Source organism: Eptatretus burgeri, chromosome 16, assembly GCF_056783735.1.
Source record: "Eptatretus burgeri isolate ZD-2024b chromosome 16, Ebu_testis_v1, whole genome shotgun sequence".
NCBI classification, from domain to species: domain Eukaryota; kingdom Metazoa; phylum Chordata; class Myxini; order Myxiniformes; family Myxinidae; genus Eptatretus; species Eptatretus burgeri.
In genome coordinates this window covers 9,234,767-9,247,350 of record NC_140976.1, presented here as the reverse complement: position 1 = coordinate 9,247,350, position 12,584 = coordinate 9,234,767, and the positions used below count along the sequence as shown (strand labels likewise).

Genomic DNA, 12,584 nt, shown 5'->3' with positions numbered 1-12,584 from the left:
TCTCTCTCTCTCTCTCTCTCTCTCTCTCTCTCTCTCTCTCTCTCTCTCTCTCATACTCTCTCTCTCTCTCATACTCTCTCTCTCTCTCTCTCTCTCTCTCTCTCTCTCTCTCTCTCTCTCTCTCTCTACATCTCTCTCTCTCTCATACTCTCTCTCTCTCTCTCTCTCTCTCTCTCTCTCTCTCTCTCTCTCTCTCTCTCTCTCTCTCTCTCTCTCTCTCTCTCTCTCATACTCTCTCTCTCTCGTTCTCTCTCTCTCTCTCTCTCTCTCTCTCTCTCTCTCTCTCGTTCTCTCTCTCTCATACTCTCTCTCTCTCTCGTTCTCTCTCTCTCTCTCATACTCTCTCTCTCTCTCTCATACTCTCTCTCTCTCTCTCTCTCATACTCTCTCGTTCTCTCTCTCTCTCTCTCTCTCGTTCTCTCTCTCTCTCTCGTTCTCTCTCTCTCTCTCTCATACTCTCTCTCTCTCATACTCTCATACTCTCTCTCTCATACTCTCATACTCTCTCTCTCTCTCTCTCTCTCTCTCTCATACTCTCTCTCTCTTACTCTCTCTCTCTCATACACTCTCTCTCTCTCATACTCTCTCTCTCTCTCATACTCTCTCTCTCTCATACTCTCTCTCTCTCTCTCTCATACTCTCTCTCTCTCATACTCTCTCTCTCTCATACTCTCTCTTTTTCATTCTCTCTGCCTGTGACTGCTGGTTACATCATTGGTTGGGACGCGGCTGTGCCGCTGATGCAGTGTCCCCCTTACCACGACACTGGTGCTCATTTTTCCGACCACGGAAGGATGACAGGCTGAGTCAACCTCCTGGTGTATTTTAATTCAGCGGCCAACGGGGCTTGAACTCAGGACTCCAGGATCCCAAGCTGCGACCCGAACCACTAAGTGACAAAGCCAACACCAGGTGACACATTCTTTGCTAAAATCCCCAGAAAGTGAATAACTTGAGGGACAGATAACGTCACGTGACACACTTGAGAAATGTGAATTGTTCTCATTCGGGTAAATTAATCACAAGGGTCATTGACAAACCGGGTGAACTGGATTCAGCTGTTCTTCCTCCTCCGTCCGATTTACCCCTTAAACTTTCGTCATAAAATATCAATAAACCCGATTATGATGAGAATATGGAGAAAACGGATAAATAAACTTCACATTTATTATTTATTTATTAGTTGGTATTTTCCTCGAGTTTAGTTCGAGTACAAGACCCATGCGGACGGGTTTCCATTTTAAGATTCTTGCTCGTTGTGATTCCGAACAGTCTTTGAGTGTTTTCACCAAACCAGAGTCTGTATTCAAGAGAACAACAGAAATGTGAACATCACGTGGTCCTTACTCGGGTCTTGTTCAACGTGTAAACTCCCAGTGGACAGAACTTCAGGACCTCGAATAAAAACCGAGGGATTAAACTTTGTTGCCATAACGAGTCCAATTCATCGCCAAGCTTCGTCCTGATGCGGAACCACCGGATCGACGATGGAGATGATGAAGACCCTGTAATGTGATCACATCCATTAAGGAGAAGTTCAACACCGAGTTGTTCCTTGTCATTGATCAATCAACGATAAGTTTGGTTACCTGTCCAAGGTTGCCTCTCTCTCGTCTCATGACTCATGATATCAAGCAATCCACAGCAAACCGTGCCCCTTCCCACCTCAACCATCCTGGAACCTTAACCTACAACCCCCTCCGAGCCCTACCATCTGGAACCTTACTAACCTACAACCCCCTCCGAGCCCTACCATCTGGAACCTTACTAACCTACAACCCCCTCCGAGCCCTACCATCTGGAACCTTACTAACCTACAACCCCCTCCGAGCCCTACCATCTGGAACCTTACTAACCTACAACCCCCTCCGAGCCCTACCATCTGGAACCTTACTAACCTACAACCCCCTCCGAGCCCTACCATCTGGAACCTTACTAACCTACAACCCCCTCCGAGCCCTACCATCTGGAACCATACTAACCTACAACCCCCTCCGAGCCCTTCCATCGGGAACCTTACTAACCTACAACCCCCTCCGAGCCCTTCCATCGGGAACCATACTGACATACAAACTCATCCAACCCCATCCCATCCCAATGACAAGTAAACCGGTCTGTGTCGATGTTCGTTGGTGGACAAATAAACCGGTCGGTGTCGATGTTCCTTGGTAGACATGTAAACCGGTCGGTGTCGATGTTCGTTGGTGGACAAGTAAACCGGTCAGTGTCGATGTTTCTTGGTAGACAAATAAGCCGGTCGGTGTCGATGTTCGTTGGTAGACAAGTAAACCGGTCGGTGTCGATGTTCGTTGGTAGACAAGTAAACCGGTCGGTGTCGATGTTCGTTGGTAGACTAGTAAACCGGTCGGTGTCGATGTTCCTTGGTAGACAAGTAAACCGGTCGGTGTCGATGTTCGTTTGTAGACAAGTAAACCGGACGGTATCGATGTTCCTTGGTAGACAAGTAAACCGGTCGGTGTTGATGTTTCTTGGTAGACAAGTAAACCTGACAGTGTCGATGTTCCTTGGTAGACAAATAAACCGGTCGGTATCAATGTTCGTTGGGAGACAAGTAAACCTGACAGTGTCAATGTTCCTTGGTAGACAAATAAACCGGTCGGTATCAATGTTCGTTGGGAGACAAGTAAACCTGACAGTGTCGATGTTCCTTGGTAGACAAATAAACCGGTCGGTATCAATGTTCGTTGGGAGACAAGTAAACCTGACAGTGTCGATGTTCCTTGGTAGACAAATAAACCGGTCGTTATCAATGTTCGTTGGGAGACAAGTAAACCTGACAGTGTCGATGTTCCTTGGTAGACAAATAAACCGGTCGGTATCAATGTTCGTTGGTAGACAAGTAAACCTGACAGTGTCGATGTTCCTTGGTAGACAAATAAACCGGTCGTTATCAATGTTCGTTGGTGGATTATATATGTACATGGTTGCCTAAAAGTTATTTTACCGCTGATAAATTTCTCGCACTTCCCTCGGTCCCTTCCCCTCTGCCCTCGCCCCCTCGCCCCCTCGCCCACGATGGTATGTGGAAACACTGACTCAGAAAAAGGATGGAGCACATACAGATACAATGTCAAATTAATTATTGTTAGTATTGTACAAAAAACCTGTATATTAAAGGAGTGCAAGAACAATGCTTCACTGGGAAGGGGGAAAAGCGACTTTAAGGCCACCCTGTGTATATATTTTTATATATATATATATATATATATATATATACATACATATGTCCATGTAATCCTGTACTATTCTCTCCCATACAACATATCGGTTTAATGAGGAGACTCCGGACGGACGGACAAGTCGCAAACTATGAGGAAGAGCTGATTTCCTTTGGGACAAAAACAAACATCACCGAGTTCTGAACACGAGTGAAGGTAAACAAGGACCCCCGGACCCCCCACGGTCCCCCCTGATAAGCGAGCGAGGGAAAGAGTAGAGAGACGAGACCGATGGTCCTTCCCTTGATATCAAGTTAAACTCTTCATCTTATTTTCATCTCATCAACATCATGTGTTCATTTAGAAATGTCATTTATATTAAACAGAAAACACGTACCGAGCACCCCTTGGGTCACCGAGCACCCCTTGGGTCACCGAGCACCCCTTGGGTCACCGAGCACCCCTTGGGTCACCGAGCACCCCTTGGGTCACCGATCACCCCCTGGGTCACCGAGCACCCCTTGGGTCACCGATCACCCCCTGGGTCACCGAGCACCCCTTGGGTCACCGATCACCCCCTGGGTCACCGAGCACCCTTTGGGTCACCGATCACCAGGTCGGGATCATCGACGGAAGGTTGTTGCCGATGTTCCTGTGGGTGACGTGTAATAAACAAGCAACTGCTGCGCAAACCTGGGGATCAGGTTACAATCAACATGGGTGGGGCTGACAGTGACAGGTGTGCAAAAGACAATGAAAGGTGTTCGATTTTTGTGGTGAAGCACATCATGGTCCATGGGGAAACCTGTTTGAACATGAGAGGGGGGAGAGACCCGATGTATTCCATTGGGATTTGAGATGAGGTTTAATTTTATTAAATAAATAATAATCACACACCTTGTACATCTGATCATGGTGATCATTTTCAATCACGTGACCAAAATCAGAATAACTTGTCCTGATGGTGAAGGTTAATGTCGATGTTCGTTTGAAGACAAGTAAACCGGACGGTGTCGATGTTCGTTGGTAGACAAGTAAACCGGTCGGTATCGATGTTTCTCGGTAGACAAGTAAACCGGTCAGTGTCGATGTTTCTCGGTAGACAAGTAAACCGGTCGGTGTCGATGTTCCTTGGTAGAGAAGTAAACCGGTCGGTGTCGATGACCCTTGGCAGACAAGTAAACTGGTCAGTGTCGATGTTCGTTGGTGGACAAGTAAATCGGTCAGTGTCGATGTTCCTTGGTAGACATGTAAACTGGCCGGTGTCGATGTTCGTTGGTAGACAAGTAATCCGGTCGGTGTCGATGTTCGTTGGTAGACAAGTACATCAGTCGGTGTTGATGTTTCTTGGTAGACAAGTAAACCGGTCGGTGTTGATGTTTCTTGGTAGACAAGTAATCCGGTCGGTGTCGATGGTCGTTAGTGGACAAGTAAACTGAACGGTGCCGATGTTCCTTGGCAGACAAGCAAACCAATCAGTGTCGATGTTCCTTGGTGGACAAGTAAACCGGTCGGTGTCGATATTTCGTGTTGGACAAGTATACTGGATGGTGTTGATGTTCCTTGGTAGACAAGTAAAGAGGACGGTGTCGATGTTCCTTGGTAGACAAGTAAACCGGTCGGTGTCGATATTTCGTGTTGGACAAGTATACTGGATGGTGTTGATGTTCCTTGGTAGACAAGTAAACAGGACGGTGTCGATGTTCCTTGGTAGACAAGTAAACCGGTCGGTGTCGATTTTCGTTGGTGCACAAGTCAACTGAACGGTGTAGATGTTCCTTGGTAGACAAATAAACTGGTCAGTATCGATGTTCGTTGGTAGACAAGTAAACCTGACAGTCTTGTTGTTCATTGGAAGACAAGTAAACCGGACGGTATCGATGTTCCTTGGTAGACAAGTAAACCGGACGGTGTCGATGTTCGTTGGTAGACAAGTAAACCGGACGGTATCGATGTTCCTTGGTAGACAAGTAAACCGTACGGTGTCGATGTTTCTTGGTAGACAAGTAAACCGGACGGTATCAATGTTCCTTGGTAGACAAGTAAACCGGTCGGTGTTGATGTTTCTTGGTAGACAAGTAATCCGGTCGGTGTCGATGGTCGTTGGTGGACAAGTAAACTGAACGGTGCCGATGTTCCTTGGTAGACAAGTAAACCAGTCGGTGTCGATGTTTCTTGGTAGACAAGTAAACTGGTCAGTGTCGATGTTCGTTGGTGGACAAGTAAACTGGTTGGTGTCGATGTTCCTTGGTGGACAAGTAAACCGGACGGTGTCGATGTTCCTTGGTAGACAAGTAAACCGGTCGGTGTCGATGTTCCTTAGTAGACAAGTAAACCGGACGGTGTCGATGTTCCTTGGTAGACAAGTAAACCGGACGGTGTCGATGTTCCTTGGTGGACAAGTAAACCGGACGGTGTCGATGTCCGTTGGTAGACAAGTAAACCGGTCGGTGTCGATGTTCCTTGGTGGACAAGTAAACCGGACGGTGTCGATGTTCCTTGGTAGACAAGTAAACCGGACGGTGTCGATGTTCCTTGGTGGACAAGTAAACTGGTTGGTGTCGATGTTCCTTGGTGGACAAGTAAACCGGTCGGTGTCAATGTTCCTTGGTGGACAACTAAACCGGACGGTGTCGATGTTTCTTGGTAGACAAATAAACCGGTCGGTGTCGATGTTCATTGGCAAACAAGTAAATCGATGGATCAAATGAGCATGACATTGATCAGGTTATCTATCTATAATGTGTGTGTGTGTGTGTGTGTGTGTGTGTGTGTGTGTGTGTGTGTGTGTGTGTGTGTGTGTGTGTGTGTGTGTGTGTGTGTGTGTGTGTGTGTGTGTGTGTGTGTGTGTGTGTGTGTGTGTGTGTGTGTGTGTGTGTGACCGCCGTTTCTCAACAACCGCCGGTCCGATCTGATTGAAACTTGCCAGGAATATTGCTGGGGACCCGCAGATGTACCTTTTCGAGGTTTGATATTAATCGGACGAGCAGTTCCCAAGTTATGGCCATTTATCTGTCGCCGAATATCTGCGAGAGAGGGGGACGGGAGAGGGGTGGATGAGAGTGGGGGCGAGAGAGGAGGGGGGAGAGAGGAATGGCGAGGCTCGGGGGGATAGAGAGGGGGCTAGAGAGGGGGATGAGAGTGGGGGGGCGAGAGTGGGGGCGAGAGAAGGGGGCAAGAGAGAGGGGACGAGAGAGGAGGGGTGAGAGAGAGGGGGCGAGAGAGAGGGGCGAGAGAGGGCTGCACATACTGGCACTCACCTACTGGCACTCACCTACTGGCACTCACCTCCGGGCACTCACCTACGGGCCCGTACTAGTAACAAACGCGGGAAGGATTAAAACGTTGACGTTTCGGCTTTTAACCCTTCGTTCGTGCTCCACAACATTCCATCCACAGTGGTCTTGGAACCTGGAATGTCGGACCCCAAGGTGGAGGAACCTGGAATGTCAGACCCCAAGGTGGAGGAACCTGGAATGTCAGACCCCAAGGTGGAGGAACCTGGAATGTCAGACCCCAAGGTGGAGGAACCTGGAATGTCGGACCCCAAGGTGGAGGAGCCGATTCAAAGGTTGTTGTGATCAATCAGAAACACAAGGAATGGTTTGGTTGATATTTAGTTTTTATCATTTTTCAAACAATAACTTTTCCTCAAGCTCACCAACGAACCGAGGAGGGAGTGTTTTTGTCACACTCTCAGGAATGTTTTTACCTCTGAATTGTTTTTGCACAAAATAGGAACAAGTTCGGCAACTCATTAATTTATAAATCCTTTGAATCAATTGCTTTAAGTAACTGGAAGGACACTCAGTAGAGCACATTGCTCCGCAACGTAATGCCTGATCCATGAGAACATATCAGGCCCCATTTTCTCAATGGTGAAGAATCACTTAAAAAGTTCTCAGATCCAGATCTGGATTCAGATCTTCACCAAAATTTAGCTTTGCCGTCCTTCGCCGTTTACCTACACACAAAAAAAATTCAGAACGATTGTTTGAAAACTGTGGCCAAAAATCGTGTGACAGACAGACAAACACGACAGACCAACATATTTGGCAAAAAAAAATGTTTTTCACCAAGTAACAAACAAACAAGCCAGTAGGTGGACATGGGTAGTCTATCAAGTCGAATTTAGTCGTTTTTCAGCCATTACTAGCCAACAAAAGCGTCCATAGTAACGGTTCTTTCTCACACATAACTAGGACATACCCTGAACCTACCATAACAGTTTCATGTATATCTGACTCATTGTCTCTGAGATATAAGAAAGTTGGTTTTTAAATTTTTTTTCGACCAGGGTTCATTCAAAGTCTATCTTCTCCGAGAGTTTTCATGGGAGCGGGCTGAACTTTTTTGTCAAGGAGGCTGAATGTGTTGCCCACAAACGATCATAGTTTGATTTTTGAATTTAGATATTTTAATTTTTTTGAAAATTTCAAAGGCCCGTTGCTAGGCAACCGAGGGGTCCATAGCAACGGTTCTCAAACGCGCACAACTCGGTCATGGTATGAACCTCCCACCAGAGTTTCATCAAAATCGGCCCACAATTAACGGAGTACTGGCCTGGACAGACAGACATAACGACGGAAAACCTGACAATAAGGGTAGATAGATCGACTACCCAACAGACAAAAGGGGTGAAAACTTTACCTCCTTCACCTTCGGTGGCGGAGGTAATTAAACACAAAACGTCTCTGGAAGTCGAACCCACACCAACAGAGTAATATAAAACAAACGTTCCAATCCTTGATTAAAGTTACTAGTACGTGCCTGTACGTGCTTGCCCGTACGTGTGGCCGTATGTGCAAAAAAAAATTCAAACCGCGTGCCAGAAACAACAACCACACAGGCCGTTCCTTCGCTTTGGAGTGCCCATACGTGCGTGACTGTACATGCAAACCAGAAGAAAAAAAAAACGTTCAAACAACCGCACAAGCCGTTCCTTCGCTCTTGTAAACGACGACTGGATTGGGGCATTGTGAGTATCTATAAATGCGCATAAGAAATCGAGAAATTATTATAATACAGTAAGTCATCACTATCCGGAAGTGGTGCGTGCCCGTAGGGAATGTTCACATGCATTCCATGAATTATCGCTTGCATTGAAGTAACAACTGATGTGATACTTACACACACAGAGTTAATTAAAATCCAAATTAAAATCAAGTTTACCTCCCTGTCTTTGCTTGCCATGACATTCGTTGCCATTGACCATTGCCACTCCTACGCCACGGTAACTAAGGTGCCCTTTCCCCATCGGTCACGCCAACGCAGCAACGTGTCTTGTCATTGGTTTGGTAAAGAAATGGCCGCAGCAACTGTCTTGTCATTGGTTGGTAAATAAATGGCCATAACTTGGGAAGCACTTGTCCGATTAATATCAAACCTTGAAAAGGCACATACTCATGTCCCCAGCGATGTAGCTGGCAAGTTTCAATTATATCGGACCAATGGCTGTCGAGAAACAGCGGTCACACACACACACACACACACACACACACACACACACACACACACACACACACACACACACACACACACACACACACACACACACACACACAGAGACACACAGCTGGAATTATAGATAGATTATTAACAAAGATCACCTATCAACATTTACTTCATCCCTATGAAGTAAATGTGTGTGTTTGTGTTTATCCACTATAACTCCAAAACCTCGCAGCCTGAAACTGCATGCATACTAAGAAAACTCCAAGGAAGTGCAGGGGTGAAAATTGGGTGTTGGGTTAATTGAAACTCCCCTTTTGAAGATAATTTAGGGGTCCTCATCATACAAAAAACACAAAATATGCCAAACCAGGATTGCGGCATGCCATCTTTGTCCGCCATCTCGAAATATTATGTCGGATTTGAGAATCGGATCTGATGAACAAAATAAGTACCGAAATCTGGAGTGAGATCTGAAAATTTTAACAAATTAGCGATTTTTTTTTAACTCAGTGTATTTATTTAAGTAAAGCATTAAACTTAACTTTTTCTCCTGTTCAGACGATTATATTGGGTGAAGAAAAACTTATGGAATGTGCAGAAAGTGTAAATTAATTGAGTGAAACGCCGTGCTTCATAACTCAAGAAGAACTCTTTTGTCAAGTTGAATATTTTATTGACAATGATAATGGCATTTTATCTGCAAACAAAAGTAAAATAGACAATATTAGTCTGATTACTTTCACACGATATGGTGCACAGGAAAATGCCATGAACTGACAATGAAGATCTCATATCGGCGTTTGCATATTGAACATTACTAACTGGCGATATACAATTGCACTAATGATAATAATAATAATACGAAACAGCGATAATGTCCAACTATAATGAATAAAATAATAACGGACAAATGCAGAAGACACTAGGACAGAGGGCAATGACAATCAATCTTCATCCCCCCCCAGCTCGGGGTCCACACCACGAGCTTATCTACTGCATCAACCAGTCACCCGATTCCTGCCAGGCCGGTTTTCGAGTCGCTCGATGAGGACATGCAGCAGGAGGCGTGGGTGGTGAGGTCGGAGCGATGGGATCTGTAGGTGAGGAAGGTGGCGTGACACGGTTCGATGGGGAGGACGACGACGTTGGAGGGCCGCTCGCAGGAGGAGGCGCGCGAGGGGGAGTTGACGGAGCGAAAAGCGGAGGCGGCTTCTCTGGTGTCTGACCGGGGGCAGGCGGATCTTGTGCAAGAAACTGACACGGAGGAGGTTGAGTGAAGGTGCGGACATCCGTTGGTGGCCACGAGTCTCGCCACGGCGGGTATGACGAGGGGCCAGGAGCGGGCATGGTAATGTCCGTTGAAACCGGGACGAATGCGCGGAGGAATTTGCGATTCCGTGTTGTCACCCTCCCCGAACCGTCAATCTTGACGCGGTATTTGTCGTGATCCAATACCTCGGTGACCGTGCCGGTTCTGTCCCATCACTTGGGATGATTTCCCGCACCATTTTGCACGAAACATCTGTCTCCGGCATGGAGAGGGAGCGCAGGGAGAGCGTGGCTGTTCAGAGACTCCTGCGACCGAGCATAGCGTGTGTGAAGCGACGACTCTTTCATTTCCCAGGCCTCCCACCATGTCGGCCTGATGTTGGGGTTGGAAAACTTTTCCAGTGGTTCACAAAAAGGAGCGAGTCTCGCAGCGGCTTCCCGAAGATGATTTGGACGGGCAAAATGTTGCAGTCGGGGTCGGGCGTGTTTCTTAGTTGTAGGAGGGCTCGCAGGAAGCAGTCGTTGTCGAGCATGCCGGTGGGACCGACATCGGATCTCAGAAGCCGCTTGGTGGTTTTGACTGAAACCTCTGCTCTGCCATTCGATTGAGGGTGGTATGAGGATGAGATGCGACGCCCCATCTCACGAGAAAGTCACGGGTAACACCGGCAGTGAACTCCGGCCCGCCGTCGCTGGAGAGTTCTTCCGGTACGCCAAAAGTGGCGAAAAGTGAGCGGAGGCACCCGATGAGGCCCGCAGAACCTACGTGCAAGGAACTGGGAGGACACGTGAATACTTCCGACCAACCCGACAAGCGGTCACCGACAACCAAGTAATGGTGTCCTGCAAAATCGAAATAGTCAGCGTAGTCAGATTCGAAAGGAGTCAATGGCGGCACCGTTGATGCTGCAGAAAGAGGAGGCTGCGACGGCGCATTGCAGTTGCAGTCGGCGCATGCTGCGCGTATCGCGTGGATGTCCGTGATGATCCCTGGCCAGAAGATGATGGCACGTGCATGGAGCTCCATAGACGAGGTCCCTTGGTGAGTGGTGTGGAGGTTGTCCAAAACAGCATGGCAGAGCGAGGGCAGAACAACGACTCGATCCTCAAAAAGGACAGCACCGTCTGAGATGTAGAGTGCATCGCGGTTCTGCCAGAAGGGAGAAGCATGAGGCAAGTCTTTGTCAGTTACTGGGAAGCCGTTCACGACCGTCTGTACCAGGGCATGCATGTTGTCGTCATTCTGGGTTTCTTCGACAATTCAAGACCATGGTAGCGCCGAAATCTCGGCGGCTTCACGTCGGATCGCAGCGGCGGGCGCATGTTCCATTTGATCGATGATGGCCAGGGAGCTTACTGTAATTGACGGCGAGGGATGGCGAGACGTCGCGCCGGCGGCCAAATTGGACCTCCCAGGCATGTGTATGATGGAGAAGTGCCAAGGCAAGGTGTGTTGCTTCAGCCGAAAGAGTCTGGTGTTGGTAATCTCATCAAGGGTGCAGTCACCAAAAATGTTGACCAATGGTTTGTGGTCCGTCATGACTAGTAAGTTGTCGCAACCCTGCGTGAAGAAACGGGTTTGTTCCAGACCCCATGCAATGGCAAGTGCTTCCCCTTCAATCAGTGCATATCTTGACCCGGCGCCGGAGAGGAAGCAAGAGCCGGCGAGAATGATGTGCCACCCACCCAGGCAGCAGTCCGGTGCTTCTGAGTGGCATCCGCAATGTTTCTGGAGCAAGAAGTATCCGATGCCATTTGTAGACCAATCAGGCCTGAGGCAGGTCTTCTTTGCCATGCCAAAGATTCTCACTCCTTCCTGCATTGCTGAGATGATGGCAACTTTCGAGGCCTGAAATGCCTCAAGTACAGGGGTCCGGAAAAACTTGAACTTCGGACTGAGGAGTGGCTTGAATATGGTCATTATGTCCCTCAGCTGAGCATAGTTACTCACCTGGTTCACTAAGCCGAACGAGTTGCGAATGTTTGTGGTGGAGTTAGGCGTTGGAAAGTCCCTGATGGCATCTAGGAACTTAGCCAAAGGTTCGATGGAGGTGTCGGTGATGGGGAAGCCGGCGAACTCCACCTCCCACTGCTCAAACTGGAACTTGTCAGGATTCAATACCACGCCTGCGTCACCGACAGTCTTCAGAAAGTCTATGGTCTGCCACCAGTGAGACTCCAAGTCCTCGTCGTAGTGGGTGGTGTCATCAACGCACCTCTCCTTGCACCCGAAGTCGGACAAGATTGCGTCGAAGCGGCGGTTGTAGCCATCACCCAAAGCGAGAAAGCCCTGTGCAGCTCAACAGTAGCGCCATCTGCCGAACGGGGTGATGAACGTTGTCAAGTGACAGTCGGATTCGCGAAGAGGGGTGGAATGGTAGCCATTCCAGGCATCCGTTACTGTCTTCCATGTATTCCCTGGTATTCGACGAGTGAGGTGGAAGAGCGACTCGGCGGCAAACGGTTCCCTCTTGCAGAACCGGTTGAGCGGGGAAAGATCCACTGTCCGGCACAGGGTGCCATCGTGCTTGCGTGTGACTACCATCCTGTGGCACCACGTGGCCAGCGAGCCGTAGGGGACCCGTTCTATTGTTACGAATCTGGCAGCCATGAGCACACAACAGACAGGTCCCCGTAGCTTAGTTATTCCATTAAGTATATGTGTATAGTTAGAATCCACCC

At 48.1% G+C, this 12,584-nt stretch overlaps 1 protein-coding gene across 7 annotated transcripts in view; it reads right to left on the bottom strand.

Annotated features, from left to right (window-relative positions):
• The window catches only part of LOC147010459 (uncharacterized), a 153,681-nt gene that overhangs the window by 73,140 nt on the left and 67,957 nt on the right, over positions 1 to 12,584 (bottom strand). For 2 of the 7 annotated variants that reach the window (XM_085858788.1, XM_085858781.1), the window contains exon 1: positions 3,577 to 3,716. The exons of 1 other annotated variant lie outside the window; for it this stretch is intronic. The gene's annotated coding sequence lies outside the window, so the exon portion shown is untranslated. Of the gene's footprint in view, positions 1 to 758; positions 890 to 3,576; positions 3,842 to 12,584 lie in introns of those variants that run through there. 4 more of the 7 variants (XM_085858787.1, XM_085858786.1, XM_085858783.1 and 1 more) reach the window with 4 other exon arrangements.